General features: G+C 45.3%; 1 long non-coding RNA gene across 2 annotated transcripts in view; it reads left to right on the plus strand.

The window, feature by feature from the left end:
* LOC120408334 overlaps positions 1–12,417 on the plus strand; it is a 40,531-nt gene that overhangs the window by 14,571 nt on the left and 13,543 nt on the right. The window lies entirely within an intron of this gene.

Genomic DNA, 12,417 nt, shown 5'->3' on the forward strand with positions numbered 1-12,417 from the left:
AGTCAGAAAAGTGTCACATTATTTTTCAGCAGCATTTTGAGCGGATTAAAAAAGGTGTGCCAAAGTGAGTCTTCTATGACAGAAAGGAGGAGATTGCAGTAGTGAAAGATATCTGAAGTAAAATTTATACTTTGCTTGCAGTGTGTAACATGGTCTTTGATGTTAGAGAATGGTTGGATAGGACCCCGGTGACCTAAAGTTTGAACATGTGTTTAAAAATAATTTGTCATATTTTTCCCACAGCACATTGTTCAAACAGTGGCAGTTATCTGAGGTATTGTTGAGTACTCACAGTTAAAGTGCATTATAAAAAGAAGTGGTACTCGTACTAAATTGAAATGAACAAGGCAGATGTAAAAATTATTAAAATTCAGTTCACAGGAAGGGCACATTTTCATAAACAATGCATATCCCTCCTCCCACAAGGTTAATTAAAGAAATATGATCAAAAGATCCCTTATTTTACTAATCTAATCTGTTGGTGCATCTAATTTTCTGTCAGCAAGGAAAAAAAATCACCAAAACAACAAATTAAAAACGCTTTTTTGAGAACAGCAGAAAAGGCTGCTTAGAACACAGCACACATGAAAGATTAGTAGCATAACAATGAGGGAGGATAGTCAAATGATTAAAACATTAGGTGTCCAAGAGACCTGGTTTCTATTCTCAGCTCTGCTACTGATTTACCTTGTGAGCCTGGGCTATGCATTCACATCTATATCTCAGTCTATAAAATGGAGACACCTTACAGAGCTGTTGTGAGTCTTAATTAGAGTTTGGAGAGCGCACAGAGGTCCTCTAATATCAAAGGTGCTACCCAAGTATTATATTTTTTATTAAAACAGTTTTATATTTTTGCAGAGTGGCACATAATAAAGACACTCATTAAATCATCATCTTTACTGAATGTATTATTAATGGGGAATTTGCAGTATGATTCTGACAATTACCTCCCTCAGCTCATATAATTCGCTTCAGTTGGTGTAGAATTGGGCCCAGTGATTTTATCAGAACAGCTGTTAGCACAGGCAATGCAATCAGCTGTGACAAAATGTACATCACTGACCTTGTATTCAATGATTTAGGTAAAAAATCTGACTTCTTTAAGGTGGAAGTTTTTTTTTGTTTTTTTTTTTAAATGAAATACTAGTCATTATCTGAAGCTGGCTATGTATCAATTGTTGCGAGCCTAGATAGAGTTGGGACAACTACCTGTGTTTCACATTAGAATAATTCATTTAAAAAACTTAAACTTCACAGTTTACTCTTTTTTACCCAGGCTACAGTACTATTAACAGCATGAATGATTGTCATAACAGTCAGAAGTTAGAAAATCATGCAAGTCAATTAGCCAGACTAATGGAGGAAGAGCTAAATTGTGTATCAATAAGGTACTTTGGGTGTTTGGCTTATGGCACATAAGGAAGCTGTCCTGGAACAAACTAAATCATCACAGAGAGGATTACATTAAAATTTAAATTACTAATATTTTCTATTTATAGTACTCTGATTGTAATATTTTTTTTAAGAGGATGGGTGGTGGTTAATTTAAAATACAAAATTTTTCAAGTGAGGGAATTGACTTTTTAGGAGATGTGGTCCTCTTAGGAGTTCTAATTGTGAAGTCAGTCAATGTACAGTAGCAGATATTAAAGTCGGCATTTGCAACCAAATGCCAGATAGTTATCACTTACTTTCTAGAGTGAGTTTAGGGGTGAAAATGTGGTATCATTGCTACCACTCTCCAAGTACACTAGCTTTTTCATGGTGACCACTATACACTTATCACCAGATGGTCACCGGGAGGTAGAGTTAACAAATGGAGGAAGGGAAGTGCAACCACACATGGTCAGAATATACTACTGAAAGCACAAGGGAAGTTTTTAGATCAAGTTTGTAGATCAGAAATTAGAGTTTCTTCTTCGAGTGATTGCTCCTATGCATTCCAGTTAGGTGTGCGCGCCGCGCGTGCATGGCTCTTCAGAACATTTTTACCCTAGCAACTCCGGCGGGCCGGCTGGCGCCCCCTGGAGTGGCGCCGCTATGGCGCCTGTTATATTCCCCAGCCGGCCCGTCCGCTCCTCAGTTCCTTCTTACCGCCCGTGACGGCCAGTTGGAACTGTGGAGTGCTCTCTGTCCTCCACAACCCTAGCTGCAAGGAAGCGATGCTCCTGTGGGACTTCTGCGTGACCCACTCGATTCACCTGGAAGTGTCCTTTCTTCCGGGAGTGCAGAACACGCTGGCCGACCATCTCAGCAGGTCGTTCCTCTCCCATGAGTGGTCTCTCCGTCCCGATGTCGTGCACACAATCTTCCGGAGGTGGGGGTTTCCCCGGATAGACCTGTTCGCCTTGGAGGTGAATAGAAGTGCCACCTGTTCTGCTCGTACCAGGGTCGCTCGCCGGGCTCCCTGTCGGACGCCTTCCTTTATTCCTGGAAGGATCACCTCCTCTACGCCTTCCCTCTGTTCCCGCTCATACACCGAGTGCTACAGAAGCTTCGGAGGGACAGGGCCCGCATCATACTCGTCGCTCCGGCCTGGCCGAGGCAGCATTGGTACACCCTGCTCCTCGAGCTCTCCGTTCGGGATCCCATCCCCCTTCCGTTATGGCCGGACCTCATCACACAGGACTTCGGCAGACTCCGCCATCCGAACCTGCAGTCCCTCCATCTTACAGCCTGGTACCTGCGTGGTTGACCCACGCAGAGCGGGGCTGTTCGGTGGCAGTACAGCACGTCCTGCTAGAGAGCAGAAAGCCTTCCACTCGCTCCACCTCCCTTGCAAAATGGAAGCGATTCGCGCTCTGGTGTGACCAACGAGGACTCAATCCATTCGTAGTCCCTGTCCCTACCATCCTGGACTACCTCTGGTACCTTAAGGAGCAAGGTCTTGCGGTCTCCTCCCTGAGGGTACACCTGGCAGCAGTGTCCGCCTTTCGTCCATCTGTGGAAGGTCGGTCCATCTTCTCCAACCAGATGGTTTCCCGCTTCCTTAAAGGCCTGGACCGCTTGTACCCGCCGGTGCGGCGTCCTGCCCCGGCCTGGGATTTGAACCTTGTCCTGGCCAAGCTTATGGGTCCGCCCTTCGAGCCTCTGGCCACGTGCTCTCTGCTCTACCGCTCCTGGAAGACAGCCTTCCTCATCGCAATTACATCAGCGAGACGAGTCTCTGAGCTCCGGGCTCTAACGGTTGGTCCACCATACACCGTCTTCCATGGAGACAAGGTGCAGCTTCGACCACATCCGGCCTTCCTCCCTAAGGTGGTGTCGGCCTTCCACCTCAACCAGGACATTTTCCTCCCGGTTTTCTTCCCGAAGCCGCACGCCTCACTTCGTGAGCAACAGCTGCACACCCTGGACGTCCGCAGGGCGCTTGCCTTTTACATAGAGCGGACGAAACCCTTCCGACGTTCGACCCAGCTGTTTATCGCAGTCGCCGACCGCATGAAGGGCGAGCCGGTCTCCTCACAAAGGATTTCCTCCTGGGTGACGGCATGTATCCGCACATGCTACGAGCTTGCTCGCGTGCCGCCTCACCGCTCACTCCACGGGGGCGCAAGCCTCGTCGGCTGCCTTTCTGGCCTATGTCCCCATCCAGGACATCTGTAGAGCGGCCACCTGGTCTTCTGTCCACACCTTCGCCTCCCATTACGCGTTGGTGCAGCAATCAAGAGACGATGCAGCCTTCGGCTCCGCAGTCTTACACTCTGCCACGTCTCACTCCGACCCCACCGCCTAGGTAAGGCTTGGGAATCACCTAACTGAAATGCATAGGAGCAATCACTCGAAGAAGAAAAGACGGTTACTCACCGTAGTAACTGTTGTTCGAGATGTGTTGCTCCTATCCATTCCAGACCCGCCCTCTTTCCCCACTGTCGGAGTAGCCGGCAAGAAGGAACTGAGGAGCGGACGGGCCGGCTGGGGAATATAACAGGCGCCATATCGGCGCCACTCCAGGGGGCGCCAGCCGGCCCGCCGGAGTTGCTAGGGTAAAAATGTTCTGAAGAGCCGTGCACGCGTGGCGCGCACACCTAACTGGAATGGATAGGAGCAACACATCTCGAAGAACAACAGTTACTACGGTGAGTAACCGTCTTTTCTAGTTGCAAGTCTAATTGATAATTAAATAATTAAAGTAAGCTTTCTAAAGTTCACTAATTCTTCATTAGCTGACTAAGCAACACCACAAGCTTTAAACAATACTGTACATGTTAGTTATAAAGTGGATGTTTTCACTTTTTGTTGGCATTTGTTCCAAAGCTATCAAGACATAATTAAAATGGTACACTGATTAATTCAAAACGGAAATGTTGTGCTTTTAATAGTTGATATGTACTTTCAGTCCCCAGAGTAGTAGAATACACACAGTTTTTCTACAAGTGATTTTACCCAAGCTCTCAAAATGGATGCTGTTTTGGTTAGAAAACCATATTCAGTTCTGTTAGGCTATGTCTACACTGCAAGCTTGGAATATGATTCCCCTGCTCATGTAAATATACTCGTACTAGCTCTTGTCAAGCTAGCGTGAGTATAAATGTTTGTCCAGCCAGAGAAGCACTGGTAGTAGCAGCGGAAGCACAGCTGAGCCGTGCTGAGTATGTGTCTGAAACTGGTAAGTGCTTGACATGCCTCAGCCATCTCTCTGTTATTGCTACTATGGCTATTTTTACTTATGCTTGCTTGATGAAAGCTAGCATGTGTGTATGTGAGCAGGGACACCAGACAAAGCCTTAGTTACGCTAAGTGTTCAGACCTGAATACTTGAATGACTTGTACAAGGATGACTCTTTCCTTAAGCAGGACCAAATATGTCCTTCAAGAGATGATGTGGTGGGAACACCAGAGACTCCAGAATTGTTGTTGATGTGGAGAGACCTCTGTAGGTTCACACAACTAGCTGTAGCTTGTTACAACTTCCTGACCCCAAAAGCCCCTCTCTAATTTAGACTGCCTGTGCCAGGCTTGGAACAAAGATTTGTGTACATCTCTCAATCTTAGCCAATGGGGGAGTGCCTTGTAAATCATAAAAGCTCTACTACAGATCTATGAATAAGGCTGATCCAGCAGAAAGTTATATTTTGTTCTCACTGGTCTGGACATAGGTTACAGTGCATCAGCCTGCTGCTGCTGGAGATGTCGGCCTTCTGGAGCCACTCTGGCTCACATGTGTTGGGCATTCCCAGAATACAATCCTTCTGAGTAGAAGTAGATTGGAAGATTAATATAATCATAGGACTGGAAGGGACCTTGAGAGGTTGTCTAGTCCCCTGCACTCATGGCAGGACTATGTTATCTAGACCAGTGGTGGGCAACCTGCGGCCACTGCGTGGCCTGTCAGGGTAATCCAGTGGCGGGCCATGAGACAGTTTTGTTTACATTGACCGTCTGCAATTTGTTTACATTGGCCGTGATTTGTCGGTGTTCGTCTAACCTGCTCTTAAAAATCTCCAATGATGGAGATTTCACAACCTCCCTAGGCAAGTAATGGATATCGCCTTAAATCACTTCCCAGAACTGTGTTTTGGGATATATCCCTCCCATCTTGGAAACTCTCCGACTCATGAAAAGTTTGGTTCTCTACAGCAGTGCTTGTAGCGTACTCTTCCCACTTAATTTATTCTGATTCATATGGACAAAAAATATGATGTCCAAGTTACTTGTGAGCAATCCGTTACGTTGAGAAAAATCAGGATTGCGGTGACAAGCCATTCAGTTTTTTTGTCAGTCTTGTAGCTAAGAAAATAATTGTTCATGGTAAATGTTCAGAAGACCTGTCTTAAGAAATGATTTCCACGTGGTGAATATCTTAAAATATCTGGGAATGAACATTAAAACATTTAAAAATTAAATACTCTGTTTATACTGTCATTTAAAAAAAAATCCTGGTTCCTTATGGCATGAATATGGTGGAAATGGCTTTTGAAGTAGAATTTTTCATTAAAATAGTTAACAAAATGTTCTCAAACACAAGAATTGGACATTAGCTTCATATACCTACCACCCTGAAATGTTCTTGGTATTCAGTCCTCTTGTAACAAACATAAATGTAACAATATACACAACAAAGCATAACCACTTGCCATTCCCTCATGGAGCCAAATATGAAGGCAATGTCAGAAAAAAAAATCCAATATTCCATTCCAGCATTAATCTTAAATCCCTTATGTAGTACAGCTGAGCAAAAAACTCTCCAGGTGTACCATCAACAATGAAGAAACAGCTAATATCATTCTGTATTTAAGAATTAAGGGCCAGGTTGTGTAACACTCACTTGTTATGTAGTACCTTACTATGGAAGGAATCCCCACCCCCTTTTTTGTTGTGTATTAAGGCAGTGGCTCTCAACCTTTCCAGACTACTGTACCCCTTTCAGGAGTCTGCTTGTGTCTTGAGTACCCCCCAAGTTTCACCTTTCTTAAAAACTACTTGCTTACAAAATCAGGCATAAAAATACTAAAGTGGCACAGCATACTGTTGAAAAATTGCTTCCTTTCTCATTTTTACCATATATTATAAATCAATTGGAATATAAATATTATACTTATATTTCAGTGTGTAAGTATATAGAGCAGTTTAAATAAGTAATTGTCAGCATGAAATTTTAGTTTGTACTGAGTTAGTGCTTTTTATGTAGCTTGTCGTAAAACTGGGCAGATATCTAGATGAATTAATGTACCCCCTGGAAGATCTGTGGACCCCCAGGGGTATGTGTAACCCTGGTTGAGAACCACTGTATTAAGGTACTATTCATCATGAATAAAGGATGGCACAATCTAGTCCTAAAACTTTTTTTTTTTAATCTATTCATAAGTCATAGGTTCAAGTTACCAAATTTTTCATATGTAGTAAGTTAAACATGAACACTTTAACCTTGAGACCACTGGCATTTTCTACATGGTTTAAGTCAGATGAATAATTGCCAAAATGTTAATTCTGCACAGTCATGCATTCAGTGCTAATTTCTTAGCTCATTCCATAGATCTGCATGAGATCTACTGGCTCAACCTAAATAAGAATATGAAAATGTAATTGTTAACGTGTCCTGTGGGCAAATCTGATACAGTTTTTAGTAGTTTCTGAACTTAACTACATGGAAAAGAAAGTTGAGGAATACAATCATTTCTTCAGTTTCATGCACAGTAGTCCAGTAAGATACACCAAACTGGCTTGATTTTCAGAGGTGCTGAACGCTTAGAACTCCTGCTGAACTCAATGCAAATTGTGGTGCTCGGCCTCTCTGGAAAGTGAGGCAGAACATTTTCCAGTTTCTTAAAATGCATTTAGTAACAATTTTAAAAACAATTAAAACAGTACAAAGCTATGGGCATTATTCAATCTGTGGTGAAATTTCTTAAATAGAGCACAGGAAGAAAATGCAAAGTTAAAAATGGCCACAATAAAGCTTTCATCTCTTGATTTGCTTGTAACAAAGTTGGTGTTTTTTCCCTCAGTTTGCTATCACTAGACTAAAACTGCTTATCATTTGCTTCCGAGGATGTTGCTAATGTTATTTTAGTACGGGGTGGGCAAACTTTTTGGCTGGAGGGCCACATCTGGGCATGAAAATTGTAGGGCGGGCCATGAATGCTCACAAATTTGGGGATTGGGGTGTGGGCAGGAGTGAGGGCTCTTGCTGGGGGTGTGGGCTCTGGGGTGGAGCCAGAAATGAGGAGTTCAGGGTGTGGGAGGGGATAATGGCTCCAGCTAGTAGTGCTGGCTCTGGGATGAAGCTGAGGGGTTTGGGGTGTGGGACGGTGCTCCAGGTGGGATTGATGGGTTTGGAGGGCAAGAGGTGGATTGGGGCTGGGGAGGAGGTTCAGGGGTGCAGGCTCCAGGCAGTGCTTGCCACTGCTTCCAGTAGCTGCTGGAGGTATGTCCTGCCCTCCAGCTCCTACGTGGAGTTGCAGTGACGGCCAGGCGGCTCTGTGCACTGCCCCTGCAGTTCCTATTGGCTGTGGTTCCTGGCCAATGGGAGCTGCAGAGCTGGCGCTTGGGGTGGGGGCAGTGTGCAGAGCCCCTGGCTGCCACTACATGTAGTAGCTGGAGGAGGGATATGCCACTGCTTCTGGGAGCCACACAGAGCCACGGCATGCATGGAGTGGGGCAAGCCCCCAACCCTGCTCCTCGGCGGGAGCTCGAGGGCCAGATTAGAAGGTCTGACGGGCCAGGCTGTAGTTTGCCCTCCCCTGTTCTAGAAGATATGTACAAAACTACTCTATCTTTCACAGAACTGACTAAATGTGCAATCTTCAGTATCAGCTGAAATGAATATAAGGCAAGTTAAATGTTAAGGCAGTTAAATAAAGGCAATTAAAATGTTCCATGTACTATCTGAGTAAAAGTAAATTTGCCAGGCAACTCACTGCTAAGCAGTAACCATAGTTGAAGAACAGATCTCAGTTTCATTCCATTTCCATCTTTTCAGCACTTGAACTTGAGTAAATGATGTGTGGTTTGATCACAAATTCCAATATCTGAAGTTGCTGGTTGACTGCATATTTAGGAGCCAAATTCTGTCCTAGTTAGGTCCTTGCACTTCCATTAACTTCAGTGAATTTGGTCCTGTGTCTTCAGTGGTGGACTTCAAGAACTTAGGGCCTGATCTTGATTCCAATGTAAGTTTATGGCAAATCAGATTGATCTATGGGGAACCTCAGAGTAACTTAATATTTAGAGGACTTGAAGAATATGTAAACTACATTAATTTAGGCTGCTTCAAAAGTGGCAGACTCACATCCACTTAATGTGTAACTTATATTCCATTTCTTTCACATAACAACTAGCTTTAGCACGAGTTTACAGAAACTAAAATGGTTTATATCACATATCATTGGGTAGATGGAGATGTTTAACAAGAAAAATAATGGAGTGTGAGTTAAAGATAACTATACCTTCTTTTGGCTCCTTGATGTGTAAATATACAATTTTAAACTCCCTCATACATATTAATCAATAGGTAATGATTTTACTGTAAAATCCATCAGAACTAATCAAACACAAAATACAAACTCCACGTTGGCCAAGAAGGGGTTAACCAGAGCCCTATGGACTCAAATCAACCATGCCCTGCTACAAGTGAAGAAGGTGTCAGGCCTGGAGATTAGAGCTAAAAGGGGAGAACCTAGCTCAGTGGGTGGCTGACAAGGAAGGGAAGAAGCTCTTCAGCTCCTGCTTGATGAGAAATAAAATGAATGATTATAGGTTTGCTATGCTTTCCTTTAAAGACATAAAGGGTCAGATCATTCTATAAACACAGAGGAGTGGGCAACAGGATAGGGACTTGCAGTTTCCCTGGAACTTTTCAGTGTGGAAGGAGAGGCAGGTCTGTCACTCGGAACAAGTCAAGGGTTCCAGGCTCTCGCTTCCATATCACCATGAATTATTAAGTAAGCATGCTTGTGTTTTCTCAGCATGTTATGCTTTCAGACTTAAATGACCCTCTTCCCACCACCACATCTTTACTTACAGTACATAACTTAATGTACATAATCAAGCTCAGAAACTTTGACTTCATAACGCTGATCTTTTTGATTCAATAGGTCCTTGAACTTTAATACTTGTCCTTTTTAAACACCATTCAAGTCTAAATGTCCAGTTAAACTAGGTTGGGTTTGTTATGTAAAGCCTCCGCTCAATCCAGTAGAATGCAATCCAGAAGAATCCTGCTCCTTGACCTGCTCGCCAGCCCGGATCCGTGACCGCAAGCGGGCACATCAGATCAACTATGCCTCGGCTTCCTCTGCTGTCTCCGGTAACTCTCCACCTGCCTGAGTGTGTGGGTGCATGAGGGGATGAATGCGATGAACGTGTACGTGCATGAATAAGCTTCATCCCTTTTCTGTTTGATCCAATAGCAGCATTTAATAAAACCAATATAAGTGTAACCCTGGGTTGGTTTCCAGGGAAACTGAGGTAACAGGGTTCTGTTTAGCATCTACCTGCTTCCTTTATTCTGTTTGCCACGTAACTGAAGGGTGTGCTACTTTTTATTTGTGATGGATTAAAGATCTAATTCACAGTATCTGTGATGTTCATTGCTTAGAGCTTGGTCTTTTAAGCTGCTGAGTGTCCTTATGTTGAAAGTCATAATTTCACTGAATGGGAGGTAAGGGCACTCAAGCTGTGCAGGAAGCACTTAGTACAGGGGCAGGCAAACTTTTAGGCCTGAGCAGGGCCAGCCCCAGCGCGCCAAGCGCGTGCTTGGGGCAGCGTGCCACGGGAGGGTGGCAGGCGGCTCCAGTGGACCTCCCGCAGGTGTGCCTGCGGAGGGTCCGTTGGTCCCGCGGCTTGGGTGGAGCATCCGCAGGCGTGCCTGCGGGAGGTCCACCGGAGCTGCGGGACCGGCGACCGCCAGAGCGCCCACCGCGGCGTGCCGCCCTGCATGGGGCGGCGCAATTCCTAGAGCTGCCCCTGGGCCTGAGGGCCACATTGGGTTTCTGAAATTGTATGGAGGGCTAGTTAGGGGTGGCTGTGCCTCCCTAAAGAGCCAGGCATGGCCTGCCCCCTCCCCCCCCCGCATCCAACACCCCTCCTCCAATTCTTGCCCCCTGACATCTTCCGCCCCGGGACTCCTGCCCTATCCAACCCTCCCCCATTCCCTGAAGGTTGCCCCTCCCCCGCCAGGGCCCCTGTTCCATCCACCTCTCCCTGTCCCCTGCCCATCCCCTGCCGCCCAATCCAATCCCTCCTCTCATTCCTGACTGTCCCCCTGGAACCCCAGCCCCATCCAGCCACCCCTTCTCTCTGTCCCGATTGCTCCCGGAACCCCGGCGCTCCATCTAACCCCCACTTCCTGACTGCTCCCCCAGGACCCCGACCCCATTCAACTCCCCTGTTCCCCGCCCTCTGACAGCCCCACCCCACCCTATCCGTACCCCCAGCCCCTGACCACCACCCCGAACTCCTCTGCCCTCTAGCCAACCCCCGCTTCTCCCTGACCCCTTACCGCGCTGCCTGGAGCACTGGTGGCTGGTGGTGCTATAGCCGTGCCACCTAGAACACCAGGGCAGGCCGCAGCTCTGCAAGAGCCCCACCACCCAGAGCACTGCACCAGTGGCATGGCGAGCTGAGACTGCGGGGAGGAGGAGAGGGGAACAGCGGGGGAGGGTCCGGGAGCCAGCCTCCCGGGACAGGAGCTCAAGGGCTGGGCAGGAGGGTCCTGTGGGCCGGCTGTGGCCCGTGGGCTGTAGTTTGTCCACCTCTGATTTAGTACATTGCAGGATTAGGTCCTGTGCTTGTATTCAGATCTACAACTAATGGTCTAATTTTAAGAGGTTCTGAAGTGCTGTCTTCAATCCCTGTTAAAGTCAGTGAGTTGCAACACCTCAGCATCTCTCAGCACCACATAAGAGCAGCCTTTATATTTTTAAAAAACTGAAATTGCTTTTTGGAAATGTGGCCTATTTAGTTTTTTCCTGATTCTCGTTCATGGGGGGAAAAAAATTCTAGTTCTAGTTCAGGAAAAGAATTACGGGGGCTGCTTTGACCATAACTTGATATTTCATGCTCGTGTTTTAAAGTTCTGAAAAATACTATCCAACGTTATGACATATTATAGACGCTTCCTTATCAACACTGATTTTCCTACCTTGGCACATGTAAATCTATTTAGCATAGTTTTACTCCAGAATATCCCCAGCTAAAAGATTAAAAAAAAAAACTGAACCAAGACTGTATTTTTTCCACTCAGGTTTTTGGTAACTACATAAATCATGAATGAAAAGAATGGTGTATACATTTACATATAAACTCAACATAAGCAATGTATACATGATATTTCATATTAGGCAACTTCAAATTAGTTTTTGGAACTGTCACCCACCCTGGTTTTGGTATGTAAATTTTCTTTTCATACTCAAGTTTTGTCAGTTCTGCTCTACTAAGGAATGTTCACCTACATTAAAGATTTGTCACCTTGGAGAATAGAGGTCTCAAATTCATTTCTGAACTCACTACCTTTATAAGATCCTATTTACCAAGGAACATATATGGTACTTGGAACTTAAATCACAAATGCTATCTCTAGGGGTGATAGTCCTGAGCCGAAGTCCACTGAAGTCAAATGGTAATATTTCCATAGACTCCAGTGGGTTTTGGATCACACCTTTAGTTAGTATTCCTTACTCAGGCAAAACTCTTGAACTTCAGAGTAAGGAGGGTTGAACAGGACCCCTAATTGTCTTCTGTCAGACCCATAGCTACAGTAAATTCCATCGTAAGATGTAATCTACTACCATAACTTGTCAGTTTCTCCTCTGCTGACACATGCTGATTCACAGGGTTGACTTTTTTGTGTGTGGAGTTTTGAATGGACCAGTTTGCCAAAAGGGTTAGACTGTCTGCCTCTTGCATCAGCCTTCAAGTAAGAGATGGCTATGGCAAAGCATCCCTCTCCATACCAGAAGGTTTTTAAACAGA

The sequence above is a fragment of the Mauremys reevesii genome, linkage group 6, assembly GCF_016161935.1.
Source record: "Mauremys reevesii isolate NIE-2019 linkage group 6, ASM1616193v1, whole genome shotgun sequence".
Taxonomy (NCBI): domain Eukaryota; kingdom Metazoa; phylum Chordata; order Testudines; family Geoemydidae; genus Mauremys; species Mauremys reevesii.